Below are 19,677 nucleotides of genomic sequence, written 5' to 3' on the forward strand. Positions count from 1 at the left end.
GATGAGAACTGTCTTCAGAGCAAGTTTCCAAGCTAGATAAGAATACCAAACTCATTGCTATATTCTCATATGTTTCAACTTAAAGTGAGAATTGTTTCATTGACGTTGATTAGGGCCTTACTGACCACAGGACTCCAAAAAATTTACAATCATCACACTTGGAATACATGGCACTCATTTTGCAAATTGCATCCAACTTTCCATCATTCTAAGAGCATTCAAAATTAATGTATTTTTCTTTTCTTAAATAAACAATTTATTTTCATTTAACTTTTAGACATTTCCCTTGTTTATACTTGAACATAGCTTCGCATGCATCTCTATTCCTATCAAATCTCTTGCGAACATTTACTGTGTTGATTAAAGCAACAGTTCTGGTAAGAACAAAAAATGAATAGTCACATCAGTGGAAGTTGCTTTAAAAAGTTTATTATTATTTTGGCTGTGCCACATGGCTTATGAGACCTTAGTTCCCTGATTGGGGATGAACCCAGGCCCACAGCAGTCAAAGTGCTGAGTCCTAACCACTGAATGACCAAGGAAGTCCCAAATTACTTTAAATTTTCAGTTTTAGTTGTTCAGTTTTTCATTCAAGGATTTAGAGAAACTCTAAATTGCTTTAACATTATATATTTACTCTAAATAAATGACTGTTGGAGAACTGAAGGGAGAATGACAAGGGTCAAGAAATATGTAAAAGTCACGTTAAAGGTAAAACATAAGTCCAATACATTCGCAATAACCACATAAAGGTTAAAATAATAAATATTAACTGAATCTGTGACACTTAAAAGAATCTGTTCATTGATTTAAAGCACAAACTCCACTATTACTTTGAAGAGGAAAAAAACTTAAAAGCAAATAATACTAAATACTTAATACTAAAACAAGGACAACACAGAGGCAGGTCAAAACAGAGCAAGAAAATACAACGAAGGAGATAATTAGAGGTGGCAATGTTAATGTCATGGAGGTCTTTGTCATTAATATCAATACTGATATATTTGAGAATTACAGAAAATAAGATGTTAAATTTGAGAAAGAAGTTCAATATACATAAGAAACATATTGAATTTATAATTAAATTTAAAAACACTTGAGCTAAATTTCAAATAGTGTAAAACAATGAGTAAAAGGTGTTGCAATATATAGCAAAATGAACAGAAACATGGTAGCACTGACATTTTACCTAAATGCTGTGCATGCGTGCTAAGTTGCTTCAGTCATGTCTGACTCTTTGTGACCTTATGGAGCATAGGCTGCCAGGCTCTTCTGTCCATGGGATTCTCCAGGCAAGAATACCGGAGAGGGTTGCCATGCCCTCCTCCAGGGGATCTTCCTGGCCAGGGATCAAACTGGTGTCTCCTCTTGTCTCCTGAATTGGCAGGCAGGTTCTCTACCATTAGCTCCACCTGGGAAGCCCAGCACAGTGCTATTAGTCTGTCAAAAGCCATATAGAAAATTAATAAAGAGAAGAATTGAAAATGTGATTAGAAGAAGAAGTTTGTGGTTAAGACTCTTGAGCCCTTAACTTAGAATTGGAAATATAACTTGCTTCAAATATTTATAAACCATTCATGAAAATTATCATACCTTAGACTTCACAGAAAATATCCATAATTCTTCCAGGGCAAAAATATTGGTATAAGTTGTGTACTCAGATCACAATGCCTGCAATTAATTTTGAAACTATTTTAGAGTCTCATTTAGAGAATTAACATCATGCTGATAAATTGTGTCAAGTCAAAATTAAAATATAAAATAAGAAATTTATTATGTTATGAGAATTAAATCACTATTCCTTAAACATCCAGAAACAAAGTTGCACACTGAGATGAATTCATATCCTGGAAATATGAATTGAAAATAGATTGGCCTCATTCATGAAGTCAACATGAATATTTAAATACCATTAATAGAAATAGTATAAGAAACTATCTGTCAAATGCCCACCTGTGAATAACCATAATCTGACTATCTGTCCTTCTCTAGAGTAAAACTAGATGTTATAAAGAGAGTGGCTAATTTAGCTCAAAACTCAAATAATCATCATCCATGGTCTTCCCCTCAGAACAATCACTGTGCATGCAGGAGAGGTGCTTGTCACATAGCATATTACAGAGACTACAAAGACTACAACAGAGAATATTTTTAAAATGTATACTCCAAAGTTCAGACTTCATAAAATTCATCATCTTGCTATTTCACTAAGGATCTTCTTAAGTGAAACTGTCCTTTTTTGAAATTTCAAGTATATTATGGGTAAAAATATGACAATTACTAGGACACTGAGGTGCCACTGCTTTGATTGACATTAAGGCACCAGCAATATTGCTCTATATTAGAGCGATATTTCATAGGAACCTGGAATGTTAGGTCCACGAATCAAGGCAAATTTGAAGTGGTCAAACAGGAGATGGCAAGAGTGAACGTCAATATTTTAGGAATCAGCAAACTAAAATGGACTGGAATGGGTGAATTTAACTCAGATGACCATTATGTCTACTACTGTGGGCAAGAATCCCTTAGAAGAAATGGAGTAGCCATCATAGTCAACAAAAGAGTCCGAAATGCAATCTCTTGGATGCAATCTCAAAAATGACAGAATGATCTCTGTTCATTTCCTAAACAAATCATTCAATATCACTATAATTCAAGTCTATGCCCCAACCAGTAATGCTGAAGAAGCTGAAATTGAACGGTTCTATGAAGACCTACAAGAGCTTTTAGAGCTAACACCCAAAAAATACGTCCTTTTCATTATGGACTGGAATGCAAAAGTAGGAAGTCAAGAAACACCTAGAGTAACAGGCAAATTTGGTCTTGGGGTACAGAACGAAGCAAGGTAAAGGCTAATAGAGGTTTGCCAAGAGAACGCACTGGTCATAGCAAACACCCATTCCAACAACACAGGAGAAGATTCTACACGTGGACATCACCAGATGATCAACACCAAAATCAGACTGGTTATATTCTTTACAGCTAAAGATGGAGAAGCTCCATACAGTCAGCAAAAACAAGACTGGGAGCTGACTGTGGCTCAGATCACAAACTCCTTATTGCCAAATTCAGACTTAAATCAAAGAAAGTAGGGAAAACCCCTAGACCATTCAGGTATGACCTAAGTCAAATCGCTTATGATTATACAGTGGAAGTGAGAAATAGATGTAAGGGACTGGATCTGACAGAGTGCCTGAAGTGCTATGGACAGAGGTTCTTGGCATTGCATAGGAGTCAGGGAGCAACACCATCCCCAAGAAAAAGAAATGCAAAAAAGTAAAATGGCTGTCTGAAGAGGCCTTACAAATAGCTGTGAAAAGAAGAGAAGTGAAAAGCAAAGGAGAAAAGGAAATATATACCCATCTGAATGAAGAGTTCCAAAGAATAGCAAGGAGAGATAAGAAAGCCTTCCTCAGTGATCAGTGCAAAGAAATAGAGGAAAACAATAGAATGGGCAAAACTAGAGATCTCTTGGAGAAAATTAGAGATACCAAGGGAACATTTCATGCAAAGATGGGCTCGATAAAGGACAGAAATGTTATGACCCTAACACAAGCAGAAGATATTAGGAAGAGGTGGCAAGGATACACAGAAGAACTATATAAAACAGATCTTCATGACCCAGATAAACACAATGGTGTGATCACTCAGCTAGAGCCAGACATCCTGGAATGTGAAGTCAAGTGGGCCTTAGAAAGCACCACTACGAACAAAGCTAGTGGAGGTGATGGCATTCCAGTTGAGCTATTTCAAACCCTAAAAGATGATGCTGTGAAAGTGCTGCACTCACCATGCCAGCAAATTTGGAAAACTTGACAGTGGCCACAGGACTGAAAAAGGTCAGTTTTCATTTCAATCCCAAAGAAAGACAATGCCAAAGAATGCTCAAACGACCGCACAATTGCACTCATCTCAGATGCTAGTAAAGTAATGCTCAAAATTCTCCAAGCCAGGCTTTAGCAATGTATGTACTGTGAACTTCCAGATGTTCAAGCTGGTTTTAGAAAAGGCAGAGGAACCAGAGATCATATTGCCAACATCCGCTGGATCATCAAAATGGCAAGAGAGCTCCAGAAAAACACCTATTTCTGCTTTATTGACTATGCCAAAGCCTTTGACTGTGTGGATCACAATAAAGTGTGGAAAGTTCTGAAAGATATGGGCACACCAGACTACCTGACCTGCCTCTGGAGAAACCTGTATGCAGGTCAGGAAGCAACAGTTAGAACTGGACATGGAACAACAGACTGGTTCCAAATAGGAAAAGGAGTATGTCAAGGCTGTATATTGTCACCCTGCTTATTTCACTTAAATGCACAGTACATCATGAGAAACGCTCGGCTGGAAGAAGCACAAGCTGGAACCAAGATTGCTGGGAGAAATATCAATAACCTCAGATATGCAAATGAGCCCACCCTTATGGTAGAAAGTGAAGAATAACTAAAGAGCCTCTTGATGAAAGAAGAGAGTGAAAAAGTTGGCTTAAAGCTCAACATTCAGAAAACTAATATCATGGCATCTGGTCCCATCATTTCATGTCAAATAGATGGGGAAACAGTGGAAACAGTGGCTGACTTTATCTTTGTGGGCTCCAAAATCACTGCAGATGGTGACTGCAGCCATGAAATGAAAAGATGCTTACTCCTTTCCCTGGTGGCTGAGACAGTAATGTGTCTGCCTACAATGTGGGAGTCCAGGGTTCAATCCCTGGGTTGGGAAGATCTCCTGGAGAAGGAAATGGCAACCCACTCCAGTATGCTTGCCTGGAAAATCCCATGGATGGAAGAACCTGGTAGATAACAGTTCATGGGGTTGCAAAGAGTCAGACACACCTGAGCAACTTCACTTGCACTTTTTCTTTTTACTCCTTGGAAGGAAGGTTATAACCAACCTAGACAGCATATTAAAAAGCAGAGGCATTACTTTGCCAACAAAGGTCTGTCTAGTCAGGGCTGTGGTTTTTCCAGTAGTCACGTATGGATGTGAGAGTTGGACTACAAAGAAAGCTGAGCACCAAAAATTGATACTCTTGAACTGTGGTGTTGGAGAAGACTTGAGAGTCCCTTGGACTGCAAGGAGATCCAACCAGTTCAGCCTAAAGTAGATCAGTCCTGGGTGTTCATTGGAGGGACTGATGTTGAAGCTGAAACTCCAATACTTTGGCCACCTGATGCAAAGAGCTGACTCATTAGAAAAGACCCTGATGCTGGGAAAGATTGAGTGCAGGAGGAGATGGGATGACAGAGGATGATTGCTGGATGGCATCACCGACTCGATGGACATGAGTTTGGGTAAATTCCGGGAGTTGGTGATGGACAGGGAGGCCTGGAGTGCTGTGGTCCATGGGGTTGCAAAAAGTCAGACATGACTGAGCAACTGAACTGAACTGAAGGCACCAGCATTCTTACCCAGCACTGTATTTGCAGCACCAGTAGAAGTTGTTAATGTGGTAAAAATGACAAATAAGGTCTGGCTATCATTACAATAATCATTTTACCTCATGAATCCCTGTAGAGTGTCCTGAGGATCTGCAGGGGCCCCCAGACCACACTTTGAGAACTGCTGGTTTCATGAATTTCCCGCACCTGCTCTGGTCTGAGTTGCTCTGTAGCTTTAAATTCTTGAGTAATTTCCTTGGTCCTTAAGATAAAATCTAACATCACTCAAAAGTCTATCACTGGGCCCTTTTCCCTATCTCCAGGATCATTGCATGCTATACCCTACATGCATCAGTACAGTCTACTGACTCCAGTCTTGTTCACATCTTTAAATGTACCAGAACCATTCCTGCTGCAGAGACACTCTATATGCTGTGCTTTGTTTTGTATTATTATTTTTTTTTTTAGGGAAATTTTGCTCTTCATAAGTTACTGGACAAATTCATACTCATTCTTCATGTCTCATACTTCGGATTACTTCCCTGGGGACACTGAAGGTGGTCTATGTGAGCTTCCCAGGATACTCACTGCCATCAGCATCTGATACTTCTCCTGTGGAGCCCAGTGCCCAAATGTAAAGACCTAATTATCTTATAACTACTTCTTTCACGGCAATGTCCTTGCTCCAGTGTGAGCTCTGCAAGGTCAGGGCCTCTGCCTCTCATACTCAAGACTCTCTCCACAAGGACAACAAATAAACAAATGAACTGCATGACATCTTTCTATATCTATTTTACAGCATTAGGACTTTGGGAAAAGATTCAAAAGGAAGAGGAAGAAACATGTCTTCAAATAAATGTTATGAGTAAAAGAAAGATATATTTTTATTAAGAAAATTATATATTTTCATGTTATAAATAGGACATATAAATGCAAGGACCATAAAATAAATAAATTAATGTACAAATGAATTACATTCATAAAAAAACATGTTATTCCATAAGATTCAGCCACAGGGCATCAGATATATTTCCTCTAATTCTAGAAGGATTTGGATGTCAATATTCTCAATCTTAGTGCCGATCCCAAAAGTCATTTAAACTATTTCGTAGCTCAGGCAGAAATCAGAGTTTTGCAAATGACTGAACAATGAAGAGTCTGAGCTGGGACACGAGTCACTGAGAATCAGGATTCTTCTTACTTCCTGAGTTTTCTTAGGAGCTTGTTAACATAGAAAGCGCCTCGTGATTTCCACTCTGACAGTTTCCCAGAGGCAGTCGCTGTATTCCTTCTCTTGCAGGTAGACACGGATGCCCTGGAAGTACCTCTTCACAGCCAGAGTGGGGGCCGTCCTTCCCAGGGGAGAGTCTTCCTCTCCCATCACCTGCCCCAGGCATGCGTCCAGGCCCTCCAGCTGCTGAAGGAGTCCAGTGCGGAGCTGCTCCAGGAGGGTGGTATCCCAGGCAGCAGAGGAGCGCTCTGTGTGGAAGAGGTTGAAGCTCTGCTGGAGCATCTCATGGAGGACAGAGAAGGCCTGGGCCTCCTGGAGCTGGCCACTCTCCACCATCTGCTGGGGTAAAGTGAAGTCTTTCCTATACCCCAGACATGAAAGAGAGAGATTGTCTTTATTTGGTCCAAATGTGAAGGTCTCCGGCTTTTCCAAGTCAAGGCTCTGAGGCAGGTCATGGACTCAGAGGAAGAGATGGGGTTCAAGATGAGCATCATCAGTGTCATCATTGAAGAGATGAAGAGCCATTGATCAATTCCACAAGGAACCATTCCGGTTGAGATGAGCAATTGTGAACTTGGCTTCACCTTCATTTCATCTAAAGATATCCTGTTGTGTGTCTCTTAAATATTAAGCCCCCAAATTTCCATATTCTGAATTTACCCAGATCCATCTACCACCGCATTTTGGGCTTGTCTTTCATTTCAAAGCCCGGGAAAGTTGTCATGAGTTTCCACTCTTCTGTATCCTTACAGTTGAAGTGAAATGTATTCATTAAAAAAGTAGACATTCTAATTCAATGGAATGCTTGTCATCTGAACAACTTTGAACTAATGATATATTAAGTTACTGGATCTTTCTTCCCGATGCTACAATTAATTTTTAAGGAAACTTTGTTAGACTTCTTTTTGATATCTTCTTTTGCCTGCCTCTCCATATTCCTCTTGAAAGAGCTGATCAGATGGGAAAGAAACCTGAGCTTCACATGCATGGACCTCACCTTATTCTCTGCGGCAAAACTTTTGATTTGTCAAATTTGGTTTTATTTACTCTGAATTGAGAAAATTACTAAGCACTCATTAAGTACCAATAAATATGCTGAATTTTTTACAGAGTCCAAGTTGTTCTGTTTGCCACAAGATAAAATCAATGAATCCAAGATGAGGTATGGTGATCAGCAAGGGCCTTTATTCGGGAACTGGCTGACTAAAAAGATGGAAGGCTAACACTTCAAAACAACTATCTTGTCTGGACCTGGATGTCAGATTCTTTCATGAATCAGAAGTGAGGGGAGGTGAGGAAACAAAGCAAAAAGACCTTTAAATTCCTGCAGATAACCCCCAAAATGGCAAGCCAGCCTCAAGGAGGGGAATGTGTTAGTTGCACTTGCTTAAAGTCATTTCTAGGGTAGTGTGAAATGGAATATCTCATGTCATGTCAACAAACAAAGATGTCACATCTATCTGTGATTCTGCCCTTCCCAAATGTGAATTTCTGGACCACCTGGTAAGTAGCCAAGTAGGGCCCCTGTGCCATTGCCCCACAAAGACTCACAGTCCTTCACAGGTGGTTGGTGTCAGGTTATCTCCCTGAGGCAGGCCATTATCTATGTTTACAATAACACAAAGAGTTAAAGTCACAGAAGCAGATTCAGTGTAAATTCAAAATTAACCCTTCCTGGTTACAAACTAAGCCTACACAAAGATGATTATTCCTCCAAAGTCACTCTCATGAAAATTAAGCATAACCACCACTCCTGTCCAAGTGTTCAAGTGGTTAGAATGTGTCTTTGCTGCTTTTTGGCAGCCTGTTTTTTAGCCCAGGCCATTGTCGTTGCCATGTCCAAGCAACCCACTTTTTCTTGGGTACTTTTACATAATTTTCATATTGCTACCTCTTTTTTGTCATTTGTATTTCAGTTTGTAAAAGCTGTACTAATGCTCCTGCAATCATTTCTATTTCCACTTTGAGGTTTCTTGCAAAAAAAAAAAGGAACAGAAAACGTAAATGAAAAGACGAGGTAATGTATTTCCTCTGTGAATTTTCAAGAGATCAAAACTTTCTACTCTCATTGAGCATTCCGGGAAAGTAAAAATAAGCAATTAATGAAAAAGTAATGCACAAAGGTAAAACGAAAGAAAAGGATGTAACTGAAAAAAACTATACTGACCTCTGCTCTGTCCAAATGACAAAATGTCATTTAACTACATAAATGGGGATGAAGAGCTCTACAGAGTGACAGATTTCAGACCACCCATGTGAGATTGTTTAGCTGCAGACAGAGCCAGAGGAGGGTAGCAGGCTCTGGGCAGAGTGGTACCTAAGAGGCTAGATGTCAGCTTTGCTAAATCCTAGTATCTGTTTATTTATCTTTATTTGTCTGTTTACATTACTCACTCTCCATGGACGTTATTGAATTCTGAGGATGTAAACCTATTAACTCGTGCAAAGAGACTGGGGTACAGACTGGATGGTCATTTTATTCACATGTGAGAGGTCAGCTGTTACCTGGAAGCTACTAAATATAAGTGATTTCAACAGCACATCATGTTCATGCAAGAGATGAGAGTAGATGTAATAATATTGACCAGTGAGCTGAGAATTAAAGGGAAGCAGGTCATCTCAATGAAATTCTATCCAGTTTCCATAGTTGGATGTGTAAATTTTCTGCCTCGTGGGAACAGCTAACAGATACTGAATGTTTATATGTTCTGGCATTGTCAGAAGTCCGTTACATCCTACAGTCTTCACAACTATTCAGTGAAACAGACATCTTTATCAATTCCATTTAAAAGGAGATAGCCGGAGCGCTGAAGGTCACATAGCCAGTGCAGGCTGGAGCTGTGACATCAACCCAGACAATCTTGCTCCCGTGTCCACTGTCTAAAGCTCTGGACTGAGCTGTCTGCTCGGACAATGTGCTTCCTATCACGGAGGGATACTTAGTAAGCTCTTCCTCTCCAATTCCTATTCTTTGTCACAAAAGTGCCATTCACTCCTTCCAGGGACGTTACAATCATTACACTACAAATGAGCACACACTTCCCTTAGAACTTGCTGAGTTCCAGTCCTATATCTCAAATGGTGTTTGGTTGAGATCTACAGGAGGAGCCTGACTGACTCTGGCAAGTTAGCAACACCTTTGAGAGTCCCTGTTCCCATCTGAGGTAATATTTTGAGAAACTATCCAGAAAGTTAAAAAATCCATTTAAATTACTCTTACTATCTTTGTTTTCAGAAGATGATCATTTTTCGAAAGAGTCTTCAAATTCTAGGTCTACTAAAACTTCGGTGTATATAGTTCTCTTAGAGCTACTTCTGGGACAGAGCTGAAGCTCTAGTACTTTGGCCACCTGATGGGAAGAGCTCACTCATTGGAAAAGACCCCGATGCTGAGAAAGATTGAGGGCAGGATGAGAAGGGGGTGACGGAGGATGAGATGATGGGATCGCATCACTGACTCAAAGGACATGAGTTTGAGAAAACTCTGGCCGATAGACAAGGACAGGGAGGCCTGGCCTGCTGAGTCCATGGGATCAAAGAGAGTCGGACATGCCTTAGAGACTGAAGAACAACAATGGGACAGAGAACCCTCTGTGCACTTCCTCTGGGACAGACACCTTCCTGCATACTCCACATGCGGCACTACCGCCTTTAGGGAGCTTACAGTCTATCAGGACAGTCAAGTGTTCCATAATTAGATGGATTACTTAATTACAACTGTACATAGTGTAGCTTAAGTAGAATGCTTAAGGTTGATGAGAAATAACATGGAGGCTGAATAGTTCAGTGGTCAAGTACCACATATGCAGTTAATTCTGACTGTTAGCAAGTTAAGTAACCTCTCTGAGTTTTCAGTTTCCTTATTTGCAAACATATCAATAATTATAGTAATTATCTCATGGTGAAGCTGTGAAAATTAATGAAATGTTTATTAACAACACTTTGCTGAGAGGCCTCACGTAAAAACTTCTGCCATTAATATTATTAAAAATGATCTATACCTTACAGAATTGGTGAAGACATGCCATTACAAGGTTTGAATATAATTGCAACCTCAGTATCCCTGAGTGTATGTTAGGTTATCACTTCCCAGTGAAATATCTAAGGAGATGAGATTATCTGTACTATCACACAGTGACTGAGGCAAAGTTTCCTGTGAAATATTGTAGTGGTAGAAGAGAGAGAAATAAACACAGGCAAACTTGAATTCTTTAGGACCACCAGCACCTAAAAAACTGCCTTGCAGATTATAGTTGCAACATAATTCATTTTTAACAAATCATATCAGTGATACTGGTCCCTGTAATGTCTCCAGTGAGCTTAAGGCCAACTCAGGTGATATGGTAAAGGTACCTACACAACTGAATATTTTTTAAAGAAGGGAGAAAAGGGTAAATAAGGAAAAAATGAGAGAAATCAAAATCTTCCTCTTAAAAGCTCTTTTTATGCTGAATATTTCTTGGTGACCTGGATAAACCACCATATATATATATATGTGTGTGTGTGTATATATATATACCAGGAAAAAAATACATATATATATAGCATATATATATATATATATGTATTTTTTTTTTCTGGTATGAATATTTCTCCCTTCTCTGACTTTGAGCAACTTTCCTCCCCAGGAACAACTAAGGAGATGTGAGAAGCATGATATACAGCTGTGTAGCTATCAACCACAGTGGCACGCATGATTGGTGTCCCCCGCCTAGGCACTCATGGCAAAAATTAGCACTTTTATTGATTTAATTAAAAAGAGTAGAAAAAGAAAGGAAAGGGCAAAATGTGGAAAAACCCAGAAAATGAAAGTTTCTCTACTCACTCTGTAAGAGCTACCCATCACCCCAAGTCCTCAGAACTTGCCTAGACCTCCCTCCAGGCAGTCCTGCAGAGCCCCCAGCGTCCCAGTGGCCCTGCCTGTCTCTGTGCTGCTGGCCCTGGTGATGCTCTGCTCCAGCCCCACCTGCTCCCTGGGCTGTGAGCTGCCTGGGAGCCACGGCAACCTGGAAAGCTTCACACGTTGGAGTCAGATGGAGAGAGTGTCCATTGTGTCCTGTCAGGACTGACTTCAGATTTCCTCAGACCCTGGTGGACGGGACCAGGCTTGTGAAGACAGAAGCCACAGCTGTTGTGCATGAGTTGCTCCAGCAGACCTTCCAGCTTTTCAGCACCACGGGCTCTTCTGCAGGTCGGGACTGGAGCCTCCTGGACAGATTCCTCGCGGGACTTGATCAGCAGCTGGAGGAGCTGGACACATGTCTGAGGGAGGAAAAGATGACAGAACAGTTGCCTCTAGGGAGTGAGAACTCCAGATTGGCTGTGAAGAGTTACTTCCAGCGAATCAGTGTGTATCTCAAAGAGAAAGAATACAGCCGCTGTGCCTGGGAGGTTGTCAGCGTGGAAATCAGAAGGTGCTTTCTCTTTGCCAACAAGATTATCGGAAAACTCAGGAAATAAAGAAGACGTTGAATCTGAAAACAGTTCAGCTGGTCAACTAAATGGCTATTTTCTAAGACTCAACGTGCAACCTTTAACTCTATTTTTGTGTCTGATGAAATATAAGTAATAGCTAATATATGGGATTATTTAAATGTATGTTAAATGTTTTGTTACCATAACTGTTTAAAACAGATTAAGAATTCATTTTCCATATCTTAAAAGTTGTAATATTTATTTATTTATTTAAATTATTGGAAATATTTGCGCTGTTCAGTTCAGTTCAGTTCAGTTCAGTCGCTCAGTCGTGTCCGACTCTTTGTGACCCCATGAACCACAGCACGCCAGGCCTCCCTGTCCATCACCAATTCCCGGAGTCCACCCAAACCCGTGTCCATCAAGTCAATGAAGCCCTCCAACCATCTTATCCTCTGTCGTCCCCTCCTCCTCCTGCCCTCAATCTTTCCCACCATCAGGGTCTTTTCCAATGAGTCAGCCCTTCACATCAGGTGGCCAAAGTATTGGAGTTTCAGCTTCAACATCAGTCCTTCCAATGAACATTCAGGACTGATCTCCTTTAAGATGTACTGATTGGATCTCCTTGCAGTCCAAGGGACTCTCAAGAGTCACAATGGAATATTACTCAGCCATTAAAAAGAATACATTCGAATCAGTTCTAATGAGGTGGATGAAACTGGAGCCTATTATACAGAGTGAAGTAAGCCAGAAAGAAAAACACCAATATAGTAAACTAACACATATATATGGTATTTAGTCAATCGGTAAAGATAACCCTGTATGCGAGACATCAAAAGAGACACAGATAAATAGAACAGTATTATGGACTCTATGGGAGAGGGCGAGAGCAGGATGATATGGCAGAATGGCATCGAAGCATGTAAATTATCATATGTGAAACAAATCGCCAGTCCAGGTTCAACACATCATACAGGGTGCTCGGGGCTGGTGCACTGGGATGACCTGGAGGGATGGGGTGGAGAGGGAGGTGGAAGGGGGGTTCTGGAAGGGGAAAACATGTACACCCATGGTGGATTCATGTCAATGTATGGCAAAACAAATACAATATTGTAAAGTTAAAAAATAGAAAATAAACTAATTTAAATAAAAAATAAAATAAAAAAAAGAATTAAAAAAAAAGAGTCTTCTCCAACACTACAGTTCAAAAGCATCAATTCTTCGGCACTCAGCTTTCTTTATAGTCCAACTCTCACATCCATACATGACTATTGGAAAAACCATAGCCTTGACTAGACGGACCTTTGTTGGCAAAGTAATGTCTCTGCTTTTTAATATGCTGTCTAGGTTAGTCATAACTTTCCTTCCAAGGAGTAAGTGTCTTTTAATTTCATTGCTGCAATCACCATCTGCAGTGATTTTGAAGCCCACCAAAATAAAGTCAGCCATTGTTTCCACTGTTTCCCCATCTATCTGCCATGAAGTGTTGGGACCAGATGCCATGATCTTAGTTTTCTGAATGTTGAGCTTTAAGCCAACTTTTTCACTCTCCTATTTCACTTTCATCAAGAAGCTCTTTAGTTCTTCTTCACTTTCTGCCATAACGGTGGTATCATCGGCATATCTGACGTTATTTATATTTCTCCCGGCAATCTTGATTACAACTTGTGCTTTCTCCAACCCAATGTTTCTCATGATGTACTCTGCATATAAGTTAAAAAAGCAGGGTGACAATGTACAGCCATGACGTACTCCTTTTCCTATTTGGAACCAGTCTGTTGTTCCATGTCCAGTTCTAACTGTTGCTTCCTGACCTGCATACAGATTTCTTAAGGGGCAGGTCAGGTGGTTTAGTATGCCCATCTCTTTCAAAAGTTTCCACACTTTATTGTGATCTACACAGTCAAAGGCTTTGGCATAGTCAATCAAGCAGAAGTAGATGTTTTTCTGGAACTCTCTTGCTTTTTTGATGATCCATCGGGTGTTGGCAGTATGATCTCTGGTTCCTCTGCCTTTTCTAAAACCAGCTTGAACATCTGGAAGTTCACGGTTCACGTATTGCTGAAGCTTGGCTTGGAGAATTTTAAGCATTACTTTACTAGCGTGTGAGATGAGTGCAATTGTTGGTAGTTTGAGCATTCTTTGGCATTGCCTTTCTTTGGGATTGGAATGAAAACTGACCTTTTCCAGGCCTGTGGCCAGTGCTGCGTTTTCCAGATTTGCTGGCGTATTGAGTGAAGCACTTTCACAGCGTCATCTTTCAGGATTTGAAATAGCTCAACTGGAATTCCGTCACCTCCACTATCTTTGTTCGTAGTGATGCTTCCTAAGGCCCACTTGACTACACATTCAAGTGTAGGATGTCTGGCTCTAGGTGAGTGATCACACCATCGTGATTATCTGGGTCAGGAAGATCTTTTTTGTACAATTCTTCTGTGTATTCTTGCCACCTCTTCTTAATATCTTCTGCTTCTGTGAGTTCCCTACAATTTCTGTCCTTTATTGAGCCCATCTTTGCATGACATATTCCCTCGGTATCTCTAATTTTCTTGAAGAGATCTCTAGTCTTTCCCATTCTATTGGTTTCCTCTATTTCTTTGCATTGATTGCTGAGGAAGGCTTTCTTCCCTCTCCTTGCTATTCTTTGGAACTCTGCATTCAAATGGGTATATCTTTCCTTTTCTCCTTTGCTTTTCGCTTTCCTTCTTTTCACAGCTATTTGTAAGGCCTCCTCAGACAGCCATTTTGCTTTTTTGCATTTCTTTTTCTTGGGGATGGTCTTTGGTCCTGTCTCCTGTACAATGTCACGAACCTCCATCCATAGTTAATCAGGCACTCTGTCTATCAGATCTAGTCCTTTAAATCTATTTCTCACTTCCACTGTGTAGTCATAAGGGATTTGATTTAGGTCATACCTGAATGGTCTAGTGGTTTTCTCCACTTTCTTCAATTTAAGTCTGAATTTGGCAATAAGGAGTTCATGATCTGAGCCAGAGTCAGCTCCCGGTCTTGTTTTTGCTGACTGTATATAGAGCTTCTCCATCTTTGGCTGCAAAGAACATGATCAATCTGATTTCAGTGTTGACCATCTGGTGATGTCCATGTGTAGAGTCTTCTCTTGAGTTGCTGGAAGAGGGTGTTTGCTATGACCAGTGTGTTCTCTTGGCAGAACTCTATTAGCCTTTGCCCTGCTTTATCATTCATAAGATATTTGCTTTGTACTATATTTTGTATAAGACTATTTTTGCTTTTGCTTGTCAGTAGAGAAAATAAAAGTAATTTGAAAAAAACAAATTGACTTGCACACGCCTTTGAATAAAATCTAACCCAAAGCCTGATCCTGCAAGATAAACCTATGCTGAAGTCACCTAAATAAGAAGGGAATGGGGTTAACCACCCTGGGTCATAGAAGGAACAATGGACAATTTGAGGAGGGAATGAATGATTCTTGAGACATAGATTAGAGGTGGGAGGGAGATGAGTGGAGAAAAGCCCAGGTCATGGACACAGTTGCCTGCTTGGGGCGTGTAGGAATCGGAGCGCCTTCAAGCATTAGTGGAGAACCGTATACTCGGAAGGTCAATCTGCATATGTGGAATCTAGGATCCTGGAGTAGCATGAGGAAGGGAGAGTAAGTTTTCTACACTTGGCCACTCCTGAGAAAAGAGTCTTCCTAAACTGTTCAAATGGAGGCAAGAAGAACAAGGCAGGCTGGGGAGTGCAGAGACTGCTAAGAGATGTGAGAACCAATAGCTGCCATGATAAATGTGACTCTAAAGAAATAAAGAGGGTTTCTTAAGCTTATTTATATATATTAAACACACACGTCATTGCTAAACTTTTAAATAATTCATACAAAGGAATGCCTACCCTTGACCTCTAGGAGGATGCACCTTAATCCTATACAGTTAACAATTTAATGGGTATCCTTCTAGACATTTTCCTATGTAGTTAGTAAATCTATACATATGGACATACTAATGTATCTCACATAAATATCAATTTTTCATATACTTGAGTTTCTCATTTATTTATATTTTCTTACAAATGGATCTTTAAGATTTTTCTTCATTAGTATATAAAAATAGATTGCCTAGTTATGAATTGGTGCATTATGTCTTAACTGCAAAGCTAACATAATCATAAAAGCTTATCTTGAAAGTGTGTAAGATTAATTGCTTTAATTAATAGCACATGCTCCGAATGGTACCAGACACTTCCTAAGTGCTCCTTACGTTAACTCTTCTATTTGAATCTGGTTAGAAGATTATTTCCTGATGTTCTGGGTCTGTGGTCGGGAAGATGAGGCAGTTCCCTGAGAGCTGTTCAGAGACAGATTTCTGCAGCTCATCCTCCGCACAGCGAGAGGAGAAATAGCCATTCACTGGGATGACGAGGCCAAGCCTGTTGCAACAATACCCAGAGTTCTAGACAGAAACATTCTTCCGTGGCACACAGGCCAGCTGTCTACACGGACTCACCCCCACCCTCACTAGATTCTTGGTTCTCCCTGGAGTTTAGCAGCTCAGAGTTTCAGCCAGGAAGACACAGGCGTCTGGCAGGCAGGCAGGAGGATCCTCTGCTCTGTGCACTCAACTCAGCCAGGAGGCCAGGCCAGAGGGGATTCCCAGCCTGGATCCTGAAATCCCATTTGGCAGCTTGCTTTCAGTTTCCTTTTCACTTGATGCATCCACTTCGTTGCTGTTTTTGCCTTCTGGGGTTCATTACACAATCTCTGATAATGTAACAAAATTCAAGTCACTTGTCAGTTTTAAGTATGTAAAGGGCTTTGCTTTGGGCTGTTTCACTTTAAGGAAGACTCAGAAACTGCCTCAGAGACAGGAAACTCACCCAGAACCCACACAGTGAGACTTGCTCAAGTGTTAGCAGAGGGGCGCCTCTGAGGCTTGTTCAGCGGCTGCAGCCAATGTGCTGTCCTTTTAACTGTTTTCTCAACCTTAGGTTAGCCTGACTCAATGCACCCCTGATAGTGATTTTGAGAATTAAAGTCCAGCTCAGAGAACGGCCTGGGATCTGAAGTAAATGCAGGCTTGATGCAGACGGGCATGTTCTGAAAGGGCCAATCTGAGTGTCCAGCAGCAGTGCGTCCTGGAAGCAAACTGTGAAAACAAGGCATGGGCTGCTCCTGACAGTTCCTGGGCCATCGACCTTCTGATGGGAGCATTCTGAGGGTGACAGGAGGCAGAGTGTAGGATCCTCTGGTTGGGTATGTTCTGGAGGAGTTAGAAGAGCTAGGCAGAGAGGCCTTCAGCCAAGTACTTAGTTCCAGCTGCCTCCTGAAGTAAGCAAGAGAAATATTGGGCAATGAGTCTATCCAAGGCTTGTGACAAGATGTCCAGGGTGTGAGAAAGGGAAAGAGAGAAGACTGCAACCAGGGGCCCTTTGATCTCTCTGCATATTGTCCCTCTCCATACCTGGTGGGAGGCCTGAGGAGGGGCTCTGGGCTCACCAGCTGTTGCTGTGAGCACAGGGCAACCCCAGCCTGGGCAGAGTCAGCCTCAGGAGCTGAGAGAGGGCGAGAGCGTGGCCGCAGCTGGAAGGTGGGAAGACTTGCTCTTCCCTCAAGCTGGAGACAGACTTTCCATCGTGGTCCTGAAGCTTCACAGGAGCTCTCTAGGTTGCTGAACAAAATGTCTCCAGTCTAGGTTGGCCTAGTTTTAAATTTTGCCTACATTTATACAAATGGTTTGTGTTTTCTTTTGAGTTGAGTTTCTCTTACTTACTAGTATGTTTGTGCATTTATTGTGCTTTTTACATCTTGTTATTAACAAACCTATTATAAGCATACATAACAACTTATTTATTTATGCCATTTTAAGGGATATTTAAGTCGTTTTGTGTTTGGTGCTGTTATCAATAGTGCTGGTATAAATATTCTTTACTTATATATTGAAGCATATTCACTTGATTTTTTTCCAGGGTGATTGCTGGACTTACTAGGTCATAGGCTATGCATATGTCAACTATGCTACAAAATGTTTTTTAAAGTACAGATTTATATACCAAATAGTAGTTGCTCTATATGATCATCACACTTGACATTTTCTGTCCTTTAAAAGTTTTATTTGCAGACGATATATGTTTATTTAAAAATTTGAAAATCCAACCAAATACTTTTAGATATAGCATTTGTAAAGTTAACCAGATTAAAAACCAAAATTATTTTGATATGCGTTTGTGTATGAAAACACAAGGAAAACCTAGTCCATTAAAACATAGAAAATGTAATGAAAAAACTGTTTCTTTCATTCTTGCAACAACAATAAATAATAAATATGTTGGGAAAAAACCTCAGAAAGAATGTGAAAAATATATAATCAAGCCAGTACCAAACCTTTATTGAGAGACATTTTAAAAATAGTCCAATAAATTGGCAGCATTTGCCTCTTTTGTTTCTGAATCGGTTAAGAAACATTTGCTAAATAAATATTTGTTCACTAAATGACAGTGTGTGTCTCAGTAGGAGGTGGCCTTGGCAGTCTCCTATTGTAGACACTGTATTCCCTTCTCACTGATGCTGACCACCTCATCACATGCTTACACGGCTTTTGCTCACTCAGAAGAAGAATTAGTTGGACAAGTTGTTTAATCCTTATTGATGATCAAGATGGAAAAAAAAAGGCAATTTCAATGTAACAGAAAAAGCTTCTATCTTTCATTAGTTTCTAGCCATCTAATTTGAATCAAATTTCAATTATAGACTTGTACTTAAGAGGCCAGAACTGAAGGTAATTTGGCCTGTCAAGGCTACCTTAAAAAGGATTAAAATCTAGGACTTCCCTGGTGGTCCAGTGGTTAAGAATCCACCTGTCAAATCAGGGGACACGGGTTCCATCTCCAGTCAGGGAAGATCACATACGCTATGAGACAACCAAGCCTGCGTACCACAACTGCTGAGCCCATGCCCTAGAGTCTGTGCTCTGCAGCAAGAGAAACGCCCACAGTGAGAATCCTGAGCACCTCAACAGAGAGTAGCCCACGCTTGCTTCAACTAGAGAAAGCCCACCCGCTGCAACAAAGACCCAGTCCAGTCACAAATTCATTCATACAAATTTAACTAGTCTACACTTTATTAAGAACTCCTTAATGCCACCCCCGCACTCTCCCCCACACACTCTGGTTGCAGCAACTTTTTATTTCTTTTCTTATTTTGGCTGTGAGACTTGTGGGATCTTAGTTCTTTGACCAGCGATCAAACTCCGTCCCCCTGCCCTGAAAGCATAGAGTCCCAACCACTAGATCTCTGGGAAATTCCCAGGTCTCCTTAGTTTTTTACCTCATGTTCCTTTTCTGTTCTAGGATGTCATTTAGGATGCCCCATTACCTTTAATTGCCACGTCTTCTTAGGCACCTGTAGCTGTGACAGTTCCTCATAGTAGACTGTTTATGTTATTGTCAGTGGTATCATTTTTAAATGTTATTTTCCAACTTTTAATTGCTCATATAAAAAGAAGTGGTTGATTTTTAATATTGATCTTATTTTCCTACTGCTCCCTCCATCTTGAGCTGTGTTGCTCACCATGGAGCCAACAACCCCACGTGGTAAACTGAGTGCTTGACTGGTTCAGCCTGAGCTGTCCTATGACTAAAAGTATGTACTGTATTTTGAAGGCACTATGAAAAAGAAGAATG

At 40.6% G+C, this 19,677-nt stretch overlaps 1 pseudogene; it reads left to right on the forward strand.

Annotated features, from left to right (window-relative positions):
* Positions 1-6,052: 6,052 nt before the first annotated feature.
* Positions 6,053-12,069, forward strand: LOC145516272 (interferon alpha-2-like; annotated as a pseudogene).
* The last annotated feature ends 7,608 nt before the right edge of the window (positions 12,070-19,677 follow it).

This window comes from Giraffa tippelskirchi, chromosome 1 (genome assembly GCF_054371585.1).
Source record: "Giraffa tippelskirchi isolate mGirTip1 chromosome 1, T2T-mGirTip1v1.2.pri, whole genome shotgun sequence".
Lineage (NCBI taxonomy): Eukaryota > Metazoa > Chordata > Mammalia > Artiodactyla > Giraffidae > Giraffa > Giraffa tippelskirchi.